This window comes from Hetaerina americana, unplaced genomic scaffold, assembly GCF_022747635.1.
Source record: "Hetaerina americana unplaced genomic scaffold, ioHetAmer1.1.p SCAF_4, whole genome shotgun sequence".
NCBI classification, from domain to species: domain Eukaryota; kingdom Metazoa; phylum Arthropoda; class Insecta; order Odonata; family Calopterygidae; genus Hetaerina; species Hetaerina americana.
In genome coordinates this window covers 90,576,419-90,593,946 of record NW_027286985.1, presented here as the reverse complement: position 1 = coordinate 90,593,946, position 17,528 = coordinate 90,576,419, and the positions used below count along the sequence as shown (strand labels likewise).

At 39.4% G+C, this 17,528-nt stretch overlaps 2 long non-coding RNA genes across 3 annotated transcripts; one reads left to right on the top strand and one right to left on the bottom strand.

Annotated features, from left to right (window-relative positions):
• The first annotated feature begins 5,234 nt into the window (after positions 1-5,234).
• LOC139692437 (uncharacterized) lies at positions 5,235-8,967 on the top strand. Of its 2 annotated transcripts, none has more exons than XR_011701757.1 (4): positions 5,235-5,477; positions 5,708-5,756; positions 6,209-6,439; positions 8,721-8,967. It is a non-coding gene; the product is annotated as an uncharacterized lncRNA (long non-coding RNA). The 2 variants fall into 2 exon arrangements; XR_011701758.1 differs by having other exon boundaries at positions 6,209-6,446.
• A 4,202-nt stretch (positions 8,968-13,169) lies between these two features.
• LOC139692414 (uncharacterized) lies at positions 13,170-17,299 on the bottom strand. The gene is made up of 4 exons (XR_011701753.1): positions 17,164-17,299; positions 15,975-16,094; positions 14,322-14,443; positions 13,170-13,484 (listed from the first exon to the last, which is right to left on the bottom strand). It is a non-coding gene; the product is annotated as an uncharacterized lncRNA (long non-coding RNA).
• Between the last annotated feature and the right edge of the window lie 229 nt (positions 17,300-17,528).

The following is a 17,528-nucleotide window of genomic DNA, read 5'->3' as shown; positions in this document are numbered from 1 at the left end:
ACGGACGCTAGCAACAGGGCTCTGGGGGCCGTTTTATCTCAAGATGCACCAGGAAAGGACTTACCAATCGCTTATGCCAGCCGCACATTAAATAAAGCTGAGATAAATTACTCCACATCTGAAAGAGAACTCTTAGCAATTGTGTGGGGGACACAGTATTTCCGACCGTATTTGTATGGCCGAAAATTCACTGTGGTTACCGACCACAAACCACTGACATGGCTAATGACTGTTAAGGATCCAAGCTCGCGGTTGATGCGGTGGCGGTTTAAATTAGAAGAATACGATTTTAAGATAGTCTATAAGAAGGGTTCTATGAACACTAACGCCGATACACTCAGCAGGATATGTGTTGTAGATTCCGGCCAGGAGACTGTTCATGAAACGAGTAAAAGCGACCAAATTCCAGTAGGAAAAAGGAGAGAATTATTGCACGAATTTCATGATTCACCCGTGGGGGGACATCAGGGCATGAACCGCACTTATAACGGAATGAAAATGTATTGTGAATGGCCAGGAATGAAGCGTGATGTGGAGGAGTATGTTCGATCTTGTGAGTCATGTCAGAAAAATAAGGTGACTCAAAGGAAAACCAAAATGCCGTTGGTCATCACCACGACCCCGGAGTTTGTTTTCAAAAAATGTAATGTGGACATCGTGGGACCTTTAACTGAGACCTCTAGTGCAAATAAGTATCTGCTGACATTTCAAGACGACTTGTCCAAGTATACGGAAGCCATTCCGCTACCAGACCAAGAGGCATCAACGGTGTCCAAAGCGCTGGTGGAAAAGATAATATTGAAGCATGGAGTCCCTAAGTTTCTACTATCCGACCAAGGGAGCAACTTCCTCAGCGAAGTATTCAAGAGCACCTGTCGCCTGCTAGGATTAAAGAAGCTACAGACGACAGCCTATCGGCCGCAATCAAACGGCGCCTTAGAAAGAAGTCATAGGACACTGACGGAATATCTCAGACATTTCATTTCCTCCGAACAAGATAATTGGGATGTTTGGATCCCATTACCATTTTTGTGTTTAACACAACACCTCACTCGTCGACAGGTTTCACTCCTTTCGAGATGATGTTCGGTAGAAAGGCGAATCTTCCAACATCGTTGCAAAAGGAATCCTCAGACATAATCTACACCTGCGACGATTGCGTAAGGGAACTAAAACAAAGAATGAATGAAACTCACTCTAAGGCTAAAAAAGTGCTACTTAGGGGCAAGGAAAGAAGCAAGGAATATTATGACAAGTCAGCAAACCTGCAGCTATTTGAAGTGGGGGACAAGGTGCTGCTGTATGACGAAAGTGTGCGTCGAGGGAGATCGAAAAAACTTTCTTCCCAATGGACGGGTCCTTATGAGGTCATCGGTAGGGATGGGGTACACATCACCATTAAAAATGGGGGGAGAAAAGAAGTAAAAGTTCACTCCAATCGCCTAAAATTGTTTCTCTAACTCTCCACAGGCAGCCTGAGGATGAATCCCTTAGTCTCATTTTGTTTACTGCTGGTGACTTGTGCCATGGCCAGAGATTATCTGCAGGAAACATACGAGAAGACCTCAGGGATTTTCTACAATAATATAGGTGAGGCTGAGCTCTTCAATAGTGAGTGGAAAATAGTTACTTATGTGAATTTAGCTCAATTATATGACAACGCTAACACCGTTAAGAAGTATGCAAGGTTGACCGGTGAATACTGTGATTTGCATAAGAATGCAAGCTGAATTCATCTCACGGGATGTAGTACCATAGTTCCTAGAGTAAAGTCTAAACTTCTTAAATTGGAAGGAATGCGACGAATGATCACTCAACTTGCCGGGGGAAAGGCGAGAAGGAGGAGGGGACGATTCAATTTTATAGGCGAAGTGAGTAAGGTGCTTTTCGGGACTTGCCGACGCGACTTTTTATATAAATAAGATAAATCAACTCGAGAAGGAACGCTCTCAATTCCTTACTATAGTTGAACAACATGTAACAATGCTAAAATCCACAATTTCCACAGTGAATCCGATGTACTTTAATGGATGTATAAACCAACGAAGGTATTCTGTCTGAGGGGTTGGAGAAATTGAGACATTATGTAAATGAGTTGAAAGGGGGAATTGAAGGTTCAGAGTGCCTACCTTTCACTGACGATAACAGCTAATGAACATTTGACCTTACTAATCCCTGCTGTGGATGATGCGATTAATCAATACGAGACCATCTTGGATGCAATCGTTGGTGCACATTAGGGGGTGTGTCAGCCACAGATAATTAGCCCTGACGATGTGATTAATATATTTAAGAAGGAATAACCAAATTTGCCCAAAGGACTATCCCTTCCTTTTCCCCCGAGTGTGGTTTACACCAATACTATTGTAAAATTGTTAAAATTAGATGTTTTTTTATCTAAGGATTTGTTGGGGTACGTGTTATATTTGCCCCTCTGTAATGAAATTAGATTTAATGTATACCATGTGTTGCCTCTGCCAACTCTTGTGGAAAAAACTAAAAATGAGTTCATTTTTATTCAACCAAATCATCCGTACTTACTAGTAGATAGAATTCTGCATTCTCGGGTTTCACCGCGTCGTTGTCTGATTCTGATATTTTTTGAAGCTATCGCAGGAAGAATTTCAAAATTGTGAGGAAATTACTAACAATTGGAGAATCCGTAGACAGTTATATCCATTACAACTATTGCAGATCCACAAGGATTGCGAAGCTGGCATGTTGCAACCAATTAATGCAATCCCTTCGCTTTGCGAGCGTAAAATCGTTGAATTAAACCAAACGGTATGGATACCTACCGGTTCCAGCAACTGGTTATATGTTGCGCCCCAGCCCGAAAGTGTAACCCTTCTATGTAATGAAAAGGATCCTTACGATATTATCGTGCATGGGACGGGAAAATTGACCTTTCTCACTTTTTGCAAGGGGTACGGTCTGGGAACAGTTTTGCTAGGAGAATTAATTGTGAAATCTAATTACACTAATAAGGATTTCATTCCACCGCTAACCTTAAATTTTATTGCTGTGTGGAGGAACGAGAACCTACCTGGGCGCAACTAGAGGATCAGTTACCATTGAGAGCTTTGGTCCGCCACGCGGTGGATTTACGTGTTGCAAGTGTGAAAGTAAACACTATTGAAAAACTGATTGAAAAGACAAAACAGGAAAATATTCACAGAAGTAGCCATTCTCATCTCTCTGTGATGGGATACCTGTGTATTTGTCTAGCCTTTTCCCCCATTTCTATCAACGAACTCCTCCCCACGTCATAACCCACCAAACTAAAAGCCCCCGTTTACCCTCGAGGCAGCCACTCGACTCGTGGGGTACTTTCTCGTGTCGCCAATATCCCCTCGAAGACGAGGAGATACGACATAAAAATCTACGGCAAGTCACCAGTTATCACTGTGGGCCTATGTCCACATCGAGTCACCAACGGTGACTCGGATGCTCAGACCCACCCCATTACTTGGCCGGTGAATCATACGGCAGAACACGCGGATGCAACAACGGAAATAGCAACTGGGCTCACCTTGAACCTGGACGGCTCCGATGTCAAAGAAGGAAGTTGTGTATTTTGCGAGAGGTCACCGACGAGCAAAGCCAAGAGTTGTCTGCTCGCGATAACATGGCCAACAATCGCTTGTCTTCTTGCGCCTTAAGGTCGTCCAGTCTAGATGAAAGGGGAGGGGATAGCGCGAAAAAGCGCATTGGGATAGCGCGAAAGATGATGTTCACTCCGGGAGGGCAATGCTGAAATGGGACAGAGAGGGAAAGGGAGAGTGGTGTAGAGGAAAGGCCAGTTTTCACTCTTTCACCCGAGTAGGCGAGCTTGTTCCCATCTGTTTGAATGCACCCGAAATTGAGTCATTTTAAAATTATTAAATGGTATACAAGTATTCGGCTCTCTTTGTCCCCATCCCCTTCTCTGTAAGGGTCTGTGATATATTCATCTCCCTTTTCATCCCCCTCACATATTATGCGGCGCAATCATCATTGAATCGAATTTGTACCTTTCCCCAAAGAAAAATAAAAAAGCACATAAAAGTGTGCTGGCAGCGCCTTTCACTGCTATCATCTACAGCTGATTTCAATTAATTTTTAAAATTAAATTTCACCTTTGGTTTAATTAACGTAGTACCCTGCGAGCCATCACTAGGGTGTGTGGCGGTGGGTGATTACACACCAGACTACCCTGGACCAAAACATCTTTCCCTCCTACAGCGGTCCGGGAAACATTTTATTCTGATCCCTTATCGTTGGTGGGAAAAAAAATCTTACATCTATTTCTTCTGCACTTAATCTCTCCAATTTAATTGACATAACCTCTCATACCGTGAAACGATGGGGTTAGTAATACGCCACCTAGAATGATATTTTTATAAATTAAATTGAACTAAGGTTTCTAAACTCTTTTAAAAGGTTTACAAGTTCTTGGACAATTGTGAGCAATATTTTTGTACGTGAATATTGGGCCAACGTCGTTCTATGGTGATAAAAGCTCATAAAGATTTCCTTCATTGAAGTTATTGAGAAAATGAAGTAATAAATCTATGGTAAGATTTTAGGCCCGTACCGAGAGTCTCCTTAAGTCTTCGCACTCATTTGCCGTGATCGCTTATACTTTCTACTTGGAGTGGAAAAAAGCCTCATTCGAATTCAAAGGGGCCCTTTCCCTTCATCTCGTATACTACCTTCGAAAAGGTGATAGAAATCCTTCCTACATTCTCACCTGTGTCTGTAAAACCTTGCTTCGTAGGAAATACTCTCGGCACGGGCCACTCCACCCTTGTCCACGATAAGGAGGCTTAATGAAATGGCCCACACCACTGTCCCCCAAAAGCCTAGTGCCAAATTTAAGTACAGCAGCCCCAACTCACTCCGTTCGGAAGGGTAGCCTGCTAAATTAGGATTCGGCTTCAACCACACTCGGTCGCTGCGTTCGCCATGGTCGAATGCACCCGCGCTCATTGAAATCACTCCCACCCCTCCTCTTATTTACCCTTCCACATAGGTCAAAGTGAAAGGAGCTCCACACCAACAAACGTATCCCCCCTCCTCCACTCATTGTATCATTCCAATGCACTCATCGGCCAGGTCGTCTAGAGTGAACGAACCTTTCCCCTCTTTTATTCGCGTCCACCCCTCTCTCGTCCTAATCCTCCTCACTCTCAACCCCTACCTGTCCCAGACGGGCGTCATACGCTTGCTGACACTTGCTCGCTCTACGCCACTTCACGCGCCCGCATCTTCCAGCTATTCATTCCCTGCATTTCTCCATCTCGGCTTTTTGCCCACGCTGCTTTCTTCTGTACCTAGCAGCCTTCCTTCTCTCGAGCGGGGCGCGAGTGGAGTTCCTTGGAAGAATTCTGTTCGTGCCTGCCGAGGGAGGACGAGGAGGGAATGTCGGAGTGAGGGAAGATTGAGCCGCTCCGGTGGGGACATCGAATTACTGGACGCTGCTCCGCGTATTCCAGGTGGGCTTGAATGAGTTAAACCAAATCTCGCCGTCCATTTATATCATAGTAATCGATCCGAAGGGATTTTTTTGAAAGACGACGATAATTATACAGCTCGCGATGAACTCACTTAGCCCGCGTGAAACTCTAGAATCCAGTGAATGGGGACATTCAAATCAAATTTTTGTCCTAAAATGTCGTTTTCCTCAATTTATGAATACCACATAATATTCCTATTTTAATTTCAGATTTCTCAAAATATATCGACCAGAATTTTATTCCGGAGACCACTAAAAAGTATGTGAAATTTCGGTTTTCTGGACTACCACGTCGCATCAGTCTATTAGGAATATTAATGTAATACGTATATCAAATGTCTGGAGCAGTTAATTGGCAAGTAAAGATCCAGGCAGAAAATTGCTCATTCTTATCCATTTTCATTTACTTGAGTTAAAATTCGTTTTAAGGGAAGGTAATTACTCGCAGTCGAATTATGTCACTTAAAACTGATGCCACGTAATTATGACCTGGTAAAAAATTTGTTGCTCATAACAATCGTTACAAAACATCAATTTTTTTGGACGTTTTTGTATTCTTGACGGCTACCCAAATAACATGACTTATTGGGGAATTGAACCTTGACCCCCCAAACTTCATGTGGTTGAATGATACTTTTTTTAATCACTAACTCCCCCATGCTGTCACCCCTCCCATTGTTGTACTTTTCTAAATATTTACTTTCTATCTAGAAATAAGATTGATGGACCTCAACTCTTACTCCAACCCTAGAATGAACTCCACTTGAGGAGAAACTGTTTTTTGATTTCTGCAACATCTCCTATTCATCATCAGCATAACTTTGGTGTCACCATTTGTGTGCTCTCAACTGAAAGATGCCATACTATGATGTGTGCTCAACCACATAAGGTCTGCTGAGGCAGAAGAGGGGACAGGGAAGAGAACAAGATACATACTGCAAGGTGTGACGTAAGCTATTTTTAATCTTTATATATTTTATCCCTTCTGTGAAAATTTGGAGATATTTGACTTAGAGATCTTTGCAGTGCTTCTAAAAGAAGTATTGAGTGTTATTTATAGTTAGTGGCATGTCTCAAACCAAAGATGACTATTTGTTTTTCAATACATTGTAAACATTTCAATTTATTATTCAAATTTTGATTGAGTTTTCCATTTTCTTCTTCAAATGAATCTTTCAATCAAAGAAAAACTTTTCCAAATCAATCTCATAATTCCCTTAAACTGGTTGATTGTGAGTCAACAAATGTACTCTGTGAAATGTATCCTTTGAACCTTGGTATAAATTTAAGTTGGAACACAGGTGTGTTACTGTCTTTGTCTTTTAAGTTATTTCAAAAAACACAACGAACCTTGTTGACTATTGGGATCGTGGTTAGGATGCTTTATCTACAGTGATTTCAAGGATGCTTAGGGCACTTGTTCTAAGGAATAAGGTTAGGGTCAGTTATTTTTAGTAAAAGGTTGAAATAATCAAGAGTGTAAATTAAATTCAATGGACTTAATGGACCCATATTGATGATGTTAAGGTGGTGTCTCTGTTTTCCTTAATCTTGGCCGTTTGAATTTTCACTTCCATGAGTTGGTGGGCATCCTCTATTGAAAATCTTAGCTTATTTGTATGATTTGTGTGGTTTCTATGATGAAATGAAGTTAGAATCAGCTCTCAATGGCCATTAATTTTGCCTCTCCAAATTACATGTTGAGCAAAGGCTATTCCGCACACATTATGCAATCACCAACAAAGAGAATTGTTTTTTCAATGTCTGTTGTGTTATTGTAAGGGACAGTTTAGTTCTGTATGAATGGACAGTGTAAGACTTGCTGCATTAACCTTTCACCAAGCAAATGCTTCCTGGGATATTTTTAATTATAAAATTCTTTGCATTAATGCAAAACTGCTTACAGACCAGATAGACCAAAGCAATGGTAAACCCAGAATGACTAATTCATAATTTCCTAGTCATTGCCTAACCCTCGGTCACTGCAATTAACATCTCACATCCTTCTGTTACCTATTTCCTTACCTCTGTATCAATCCCAGCCCCCTTCCTCCACATCCTTCTATCAAATCAATGAAAATTTCAATGAAAAAAATTATGGGTTGACCTACATGGGCGAGAGGCTATTTATAGTAATTAAAAAAATTATTTGTAATCAGAGTTAAACTTCAATAAGGTCTGATTTAGAAGTTCATTGCCATTAAACCTTTGTAATAGTGATGTTATGGTTATGACTTGCCATACAGCTGCTTCTGAATTCTGATTGTTACAATATAACAGTGGTAAAAGCAAGCAATTTTGTTGCATGTGGGCAGTATTAATGGCAATGGTGGTGAATTTTTGAAGGATGTGGGTATCAGTATTCATTAAATAAATTCAAATATACAATGATTGTTTATAACTTGATACCCACTGTTTAAAAAGCTCAAGGAAATTTCTTTTCCTCCTCTTTGAGAACATGCACTTAATGAAAGTTCGTAATTGATAATTTAAATTACTTCATTCAAATGAACTGTCCAGTGGCAAGAGCTTCAGCCAAGGGGCATCACAGATTATTTCGTGTGAACCTTGGGTTGCTTCCTCATGTGATACCTCCAGAAGGATATAAATGTCATTGAAATGGTAGATTTATGCTACCTGATGAATAGCAAAGATAGTAACTGTGGCAATTCTGTTTTATCTGTTAATCTTAGTGCCATGTCAAACCTGAGTCCCCCCAAGTTTGACCAACAAGAAATTCTCAAATGTATATCCGAAAATTATAATAGACAGTAATGAATTGAAGTGATGTGGACCTGAAGTGTCTTGAAAACTGTTACTTTCCTATCAGACTATAATTTCTACTTTCTGTGTGAGAAACTGCCTCATTGCTCTGAAATCTTAACAATGCAATTCCACTTGAGGGCTGGTTTGATAAGAGACATCTCCTTAAATTAATAAATATTATTAGTACAATGTGTGAAATTCAAATGATAGAGTAATAAGATAGGGCTAGTTCCATTGCCTTAGCCAGCCCTGGATTCCCAGGAAGATCTAGTTGACTGACAAATTGCACATTTAATCAATCAGTCTGTAACAGTCCATGGAGAATTTTGAATGAAATAGTGCTATCAAATATGTACAGGTTTTAATGCAAGATTTTGTCCATAATTGCATAAGGTATTGTTTACAGTCACTGAGTTAGTCAGCTTATAAACTGATTGCTTCCAATATTTATGATTAGTCAAAAATTAGCCCTGCTATGATGGTAAAGGAAGACATCAAATGAACACATCAATGGGAGACATGGTAGGCCAGGAGTGTAGTGCTGGACTGCTGACTGGAGGGCCCGGGTTTGATTTGATGGCGTGCCTCTAAGGCATCCTCAGCTCCACCCAAGTTGTTTTTTTGGGTACCAGATCTTCCTGGGAAATAATGACCGGCACAGGGAAAGGCACTGACCGCCCTACCCTGATGTGTAAATTTAACATCCCATCGGGCTTAGTATTGAGTGAACTCTACCATCACTAACCAGAAAGACCTTTGGGTTGATTGCTGTGATTTTTTGTGGTTTATATCACAGTGATGCCTAGCATCCAAGTATTTAGTGGTTTTCCATGTCATGGCTTGTTTCTTCTGTTTTTATGAATAATAGATTTATCCCTATTTGGTGTAATCAAATCTTTAACATGAAACATGTAAATAAAGACTTCTATCTATATATGGAGTAATGAAATGTATTAAAAAAATATTTAAAAGGCAGCCAGCCATTCATTTTTTAACTGCCGGAAGCCTGCTGCAACCGATAGACCAAATGAACAGAAGGTAAGTAGGTGCCTGTGGTTGAAAATAGGAATTTCAGCTGTTTAAATTGAAGTGAGAATTAATGTGTTAAATTATCCAAGTTGGAAAAGTAGAAAACAAACACCAATGATTTTATTGCAATAGTGAAGTGCATGGTGAATGTTCTTTTGAGTGACCCTTTGAAATGGTCCTTAAAGACCCATGAAACCCATAGGGCCTTAATCACTTACTTATACACGGCTTACTTTTATTTAATCTTTATTTCAAATGCTGCTGCCAATTAAGTTGCCAGGCATGAAGGCTAATGATCTCCAATACTTCCAAATGCTTTTGCTCTCCTTTATTTTCCACTTTAGTTTCTCAAGGTCCAAATTCTTAATCTTAAAACTGGATAATTGAATCTGAATGGAGAGGTGCAATGAAATATGAAGAGCATCGATTAAATTTTGAAGATAATCTAGTATCTTCCATGCCTACTTTGGGGCACTGTTTTTGTTTTGGCAAACAAGTTCACCCTGAAATTCCCATTAAACTAAGATTAAAATCCTTCCATTGGTTTAAAATGTTATCTAGTCCTATAATTGGTGGGTGAATCTGGTCCAATAAATTACTGTTCATAAACTATTTTGATCAAAAGTTACCACATTCATAATCCTTGTTTTGATGTCAAATTACATCCAAATCAAACCTACTATTTGATTATAATCGTTTTATTTTAAATTCCATGGTATCTTATTTTCATGTGATTGCTAAATTTTCCTATTCTTTAACATGGGTAAAATACTAAAAACAGTACAGTGTGGGCAACCTCCTTGCCTCAATAAATTAAACAACCCAACATCAAACACTACGGTAGATCCCCCCAATTTATGCATACCTCTTTATTCCATCCTGTGTAATATGCCTCTACTATCACCACCCCTTCCTCACCTGTCTTTCTCCCCTCTTTGACTGCACCCCATTGGTAATCAAAAAGGTCTACATCAATCTTTCCCAGAGATCCCCTCTCCTATTCAATGATTCATAGTACTTCCTAGTTAGGAGGCTAATACTATGCAGTTCGGAAATACACTAACATCTAAATTCCTTATGCCTGTGCAGCTAAGTAGTTTTATTAGATTTTTAATATGAATAGCATTGATAAGTAAACAATTAATTTAAGAGTAAGATACTAAATGACATATGAATAGTAGTCTGTAAGGTTAATTTCCTGGTACAATTGAAAGCATATGCTGAAGTTTTTGCATGTTATAATGCAAAAGAGTAAATTATTCCTTAAATTTTTCATGCAGGCAAAATATTCATTGAAAATTTTTAAATGTACTTATTTTGGCTTTAGGTGAAAGCCAAAAACACAACTGGAGATGAGGTAATATAGTCCCTGAAATAGCAGGGAAATGGGTTTTGTCAAACCCAAAGTGTCTTCAAAAATATTTTTGCTTCTGGTATTGATTAACAAGATGTTGACTTATTTAGTTGAAACTTTGTATTCTATTATTTTGAAATTAATAAAGGTTTTGAATCTATTCTTGTATTTGATTCTTATGCATAATTAAAATGTAAATACAATGACTGTAGTAATCAAGACCATGAGAAATTTGCAACTGCTGCAGTGGATGGAATTGCATAGAACTGCACCATTGAAATTGTTTTGAGATCACGTTCTAGAGGAATATTTGGAGAAATCTTTATTAAATAATAATAGTGTTTTGGATAAAACCTATCTTCTACACTCAACTGGCAGTTTTCATTGAAATAAAAAAATACATATATTAATGAGCCAGGAAATATTGCAACAAATTAGGGTTCCCACCCCATTTTTAATTAGTGTAATCTGATAAAAACTTAGCACAATGGAAACGAACCCAAAGGTCGATTTGGTAGTTCACCCAGTACTAAGCCCAACAGCTTGTGAAGTTCACACATCAGGGTATGGGGGCAAGTTCCTTTCCCTGTGCCGGTTATGGTTTCCCGGGAAGACCCAATACCTGAAAAACACACAGCTTGGGTGGAGCTGCAGGTGTCCAGAGACTTGCCCGGGAATCGAACCCTCCAGTCAGGAGTTGAATGCTCTACCCCTGGACTACAACGACCCACATGATCTGATAATTAAATCATTCATGTTTAAATATTACCTCTTTTATATTTAAATATATTATGAAATTCCAGCTCATTATATAAGAATGTGCTAGAAACAATCGGTAAGGGGCGTCATATTTTATATTAACCGTTCCCCAAGTTGGAACGAATCCTATAAAGCCAAATAAGAAATAAATAATGCATTTCGTGTGGCCATGTAAAAATTGAATTTCGAAAGCACACGTTGGGGTCTCTAGTGGGAAAACGATGTATTAGGATGTGCTGCTTTTTGAGGAGGTTTCAATCAGTGAAGGCATGCGCCATCTGTTGGCTGAACCCTCAACCAATTTGTTAATTAATTTTTTGTTCGGTAATTTTCAGTTGAGTGTCACCAGAGATTTTGACGGTAGGTTCAGGATGCCGCGGAAGATCAGGAAAACAATTAAATATTGAATATTTTTGTGAAAAGGGCTGCCATTTTTTCCGGCCGGGCGGCGGGGCGCCGGAAAAAATGGCAGCCCTTTTCACAAAAATATTCAATATTTAATTGTTTTCCTGATCTTCCGCGGCATCCTGAACCTACCGTCAAAATCTCTGGTGATACTTTTGTGCATATTTATCGAATCGAAAATATTTTGCAAAAAAAAAAATTTCGCCTGCAAAAGTAAATCGGAGTAATACACGCTATAGCCTCGCCCCCACAATCCGCCTCTTATCCCCCAGGCTACTGGGTTTCTTGTAAATTTTACGTTCGGAACTATACTATGTTCTGCAAAACTACGGACTTCGCCGATTTTTTCTCAAAATCACCTCGATGAACTCAGCAAGGTCTCTCAGCGGTCGAATCCGAGGCATCTGCCTGCCTCGACGCCTCTCTCGCCTGACGAGGGGCTCTGGACTTAGAAAATTTTTCGCTGGGTGGACTCGGGACTTGAACACTTATATTTTCTTGGGGAGGCTCAGAAACTCACCCAGGGCCTCACCGTACTCCGAGACGGCTCGTGAGCGGTTGGCCGTCGATGGAGCTACTCTTTTTTTGAAGCGTGAGCCAGTTCTTGGAAAACATTTGATACCATGATTTTTCGCATGCGATAGACCAATTAACTCTAATTATTGAATTTTTGTTTAGTTCGATGTACGATGTAATTTTTTACCCGGTGCCAGCACATGTAGCTCATATGTTTATTGTAATCACGAATTTCACCTTAAAAATCAAAGAACAATTGTTCAGAGTGCATATTCAGGATAGGATAAAATTACTTAAAAATAATTTGGCAACATTTTAAGCTACCAACGTACAGATTAAGGCATCTTTTCATATTTTACATATGTTACTCAATGCATATTTTCTACACTTAGTGAAGCTACTAATTAATTATTATCTTGCTGATAATTTATTGAAATAACGCCTCTTTTACGGTTTTTTGCCTTTTAAACAATCAATTCGATAATCATTTGTTTGGAATAAATATTTGCATTAAGCCCCAGTATTCCATTCAAGTTAAACCATCCACTTGTAACTGCTTTAATTCATACCGAATAGAATAACCCACATTGTCGAATAAATTCAAACTGCCATTATTTTCTGAGATTATTAGAATATATTTATTTACAGTTATCTGTACTTCACGTAACAATTCAAATCAACATTTTCATTTTGTGTTAACCTCAGATAAAAATCCATTTTTTGGATGAATTCCTGTGTCTCTCACCTTTTAATTCTCAAGCAGCATATTAAGGCAAAATTGGTTATTCAAAATTTACACAAAGAGGAAGATTAAAAAATTAAACAACATTCATTATTGTTTCTTTCATCTTTATTACTCAAATACATTTCTTGAGATATATGTGTATTAGACATTGCATCAGTATTCCAAATATCCTCTTAACCAAAACATTTTACCGAAAAAGCAGTTAAGGAGTTGCAATCTTTTCAGAGGCCTCATTTAAGGCTGACACATGAAGTGCACTTCTTTAGATGCTGTCAGCACTGTCCAACTTGGCACCAGCAAGGAAATATATGTACATCTTCGTTCCTTATTTCCTTCGGTGATGAAGGTGCTGATCAACGTCGATTCTCATGGATGCTGCTCTTCTCAGCTAGCACAAGCATGCAGAGGAAGGCCTGTGGGTAAACAAATGAAATATGATTATGGATTTTCATTTAGTGGTTTTTTTGTAACTACTTTATGGAAAAAAATACTTGTGTGCTCAAAAGGGCTAAAGAAAATTTACTGGTTTAAGATTGAAAGAGTGGTTCCCCTTTAAAAATAAAATTGACTCTCGCTTGAAATTATGCATATGAGCACATTGAAACATCAGAGATAACAAACAAGCTTTAGTTATAATGGAAATAAATTTCATTAAATGGTTTTTAGTGAAACTGATTCAATTCATCTATGACAATTTATAGGAAATTATTTGATTAACAACTGCAGCTACTTCACTAAGGTCATTTTGCACCACTGTCGATTTCAGATAATGCTTATAGGTTAATTTAAAGGGTTTTAGAAAAGGCAGAATGAAGGGAAAGAGTTGATGCTGGGGATGAAATTGAAAGTAGGAGTTAAATTTGTGAGGTGGAATACCTGACACCCAGTATGCATCACAGCTTTGACATAAGTGACCTAACAGGCATCACAGGAGGAAAACCACTAGTAAACGTCAATACCAGAATGTCTCCTTCACAAGAGATCATCCATCACTCATAAGAGAAATTTTTTAACCATCTGGTGAAATCACAAATAATGTCAAAACCAGAAAACAATGAAACAAAAAAATTGCACATAAATTAACTGAAGGAATGAGTGCCCAAGTAATATTATTAATGTCCACAGACCTTACATATCATGTACGTTGGGAGTCTACAAATAGATAAATTTACAAAATACATTTTGCACTATAAACTGAAAAAATTAAGTGTATATCAAAGAATGTAATAAAAACTATGCATTGCGATTACTTTGTATGAAGGTATACAAAGCACAGCACAGAATCTAATTGCTGTTCTTTGCATTTCCGGGTACTCCATCCACGTTGGTTGTCTTTTGGTGATGACAGTTTCACTGGCAATCGTCTTCAGGTCTAAGGTATTTTACAAAGAAAAGATGAAAGAATGATGAGTAACTCTTAAATGATACTTTCATAAAATTTAGAGTAATTTCATAGATTTCAAAAGAATTTATCTCCAAGAGAAATTGATCAAGTTCTTGACATAACATTTACTGTGGGTAAAAATAATTTTGTTAAATGAAGGTGAGGAATTAATGCTAATATTGATTTTACTGAAATTCCAATGGGTCAAGTGTTGGTTCACTGCCCTGGGGGCCTGGATTTGATTCAAAATTATGCCGCTTGAGAACCTCCACTTCATGCTCAGGAAATTTCAGGCCCCAGATCTTGCTGGAAAACCACAAAGAGGCACAAGAAAAGGAATTAGCCCCCATTATTACCTTGTGAATTAGTGAATGTCACATAAAATTCAGCTTATTACTAGGTGAGGTATAAAAAAGCCATCCTACGAGTTTATTAATGCTGTTGGATAAAATAAAAATAACATTCCAGTCAGCGTAAACTTAGCATGTACTATGGCTTCATCCAAATCCATAATACTTAAGGTAAAATTTAGAAACAATATGAAAATCAAACTAAGCAAATGATTAAACAAGAGTAACCACAGTGATGAGCATAAAGATTGATTTCCTTTTATATTAGAGTGCAGCTCACCTCACAAAGGCCTAAGGCTTGTGGGATTAAAAAGTTTGACAGAATACCTCACACCCGGTTGCGAAGGTGTTTGGCAAATTAGGGCATCAAGCCAAAACTAAGGAACGGAGATGAGGCAGTTCATTTTCTTTGGCAGCCTGGGGTTTGTATGTTGATCACCCTAAAAATAAAAGAATTACAGTGAAGCTGGGAATTTTCCAAAGTCACCAGGAATCAGGCCTGGCCGTTCAGAGTTAAACTGAATTATCTAATCCCTTGGCTACCACCCCTCTTGGAGGAAATTACTGCATACTAAATTTCTGTCATAAGAAGATGTTAATTTAATGATGGAATTAGTTCATCAGTGAATAAAAGTTTCAAGTTTGTATTGGGAAGACAAATACAGCCACTTCTCTTCTCAACCTTACCAAAAAAGAAAACCTAACACCACGCACTACAATAAATCCTTTGGTTCCACATTCATTCTACCTCCCTCCATTCCACCTAGCATCCCTACAGTCGCCTGTCTTGACTAAAGTTCTCCCCTTTCATACACTCAAAATATGAGGCTTCAAAGCGTGGAAATTTATTTTTTAATGAAAGGAGAATGCTATGCATTTCCCACAAAGCTTTTATTTGCTAAATCTGATTTCAAAACAGGCGTCATCTTCAGGTTCCCAAGGATTATGACTTCGCATTGAAACAAGATGTCGCAAAAGTAAAGTTTTGCGGAAAATACACAGTCATTTTATTTCCGGCCGTATTTCTTAGTCAACGTTTACACCATTTCTACTTGCTAAAACAAAACATGAATAATTCACCATCGTACTTATAATACTTAAGGAGCGAGTGAAAATATTTGGCACATTGTCTCAGTAGAGCCAGAGTACCTTAAATTGTAAGATTTTACCCATATTTTCTCCTCTTGGCAGCAGCAGGTGGACGTTTCTTCAGGTGATTTTCCTGCAGTAGGCCCAAGATGAAATGAGGGAAGTTTGACATCAGCCTAGGAGTGACATCTGAAGCGTATCTGTGGAGACACCAATTTCAAAATAGTACGTTTTTAAGACTGACAAAATTAAGGAATACGTGGCTAATTTCACCGACCTCCAATGCGCCGGGACGGTTGCTTTATTTTCCTTACAAGGATACCTGGGAAATGCATTCCGGTTGCTCGCAAACCCAACGCTAGATTTGAGCGCACAACCTCGGTGCTTGGGTCGCGAGTTCGACGCACTAATTGGGCTGCCACCGTCGCGTACGAAGGAATGAACTACAAAATTCAGGCTGAATTTTCATCCAATTAACACGCGATCGAATCTGCAGTCCCCCCCATTTCGAATCAAATGCCAAACGAGGGGTAGACCAGGACATAATACGATTATAAATTGTGGAGAGCCTACAATGACAAAGAATTGCACGTCGCAAATCGAAATTTCGGTGCGGGCAGACAAGATTTGGAAGCTGTCGCGGCCGTGATTGCCACCTCAGTATTACCGAGGATCGACAGTATATGTAATTTTAGGAGAAGGGGTGGAAAGCCGAGGTCACTAGCTCCATTAGGGGTAGATGAGAGAGGAGTGAAGGTGGAGAGGAACCTGACGCCGGCAGTAGTCCACTCGTAACGAAAGGCGCCAAGAGGTCCTCCACAAAGCACCTTCATCGTAGGGATCGATACATCACCGAAAAACATCTGCTGCCTCTAGGATTCAAACATGGACCCTCTTGGTGGGAAGTCAATACGTTACCCACCATACTATCCCAATCCTCTGTGATGACAATTACGGGATCATCATTAATACATCCCCAGGACAATAACCAACGACAATTGAGCCAATCTGAAGATCGGATTTACCGCGTACTTCAACCCTTTCCTCAGTATGTACATACGGATGTCCGCAAGAGAGAGCGCATTTCAAAATTATTTTTGTAGGCAGACTACATACGTACCAACATGTACCGGCAGTTTTGGAATATGACCCAATGATCTAGATAATCGAAACCTAATAATTAGAAACTTGATACACTGAACACGCTTATGAAGAAGCTTAATCTACCACTGTATGTTTGCCTTGGGGTTGTATTAAATCGCCACTCACCAATGATATATCGTACATACAGCTGCCCGTGATTTCGACCGCTTAATCTTCTCTCGAGCAGCTCGACGATATGCCCTCGAGGGCTCCACGACCTCCGGGATGGTGAGGAGTCCATCGCTTCGAACGGCTAGCTCGACCCGGCTCTCGAAGCGATCTGCCGAGACACAATGCCCGTCGGAAGTAAGGTAGAGGCCTTTGGGGGGAAGGCGGGAAGTTTCTTGAGTGGGAGACTTCGCAAAAGAGTGAGTGAAATCGAATTGGGACAACGGAAAAGGAGGCGGAGGGAATTGTTAGCCCATTTCAATCCCGAAAGTGCGTATTTCGCGTATCTTCGCAGGGCTTTGCACTGGAGCGAACAGGAGTCC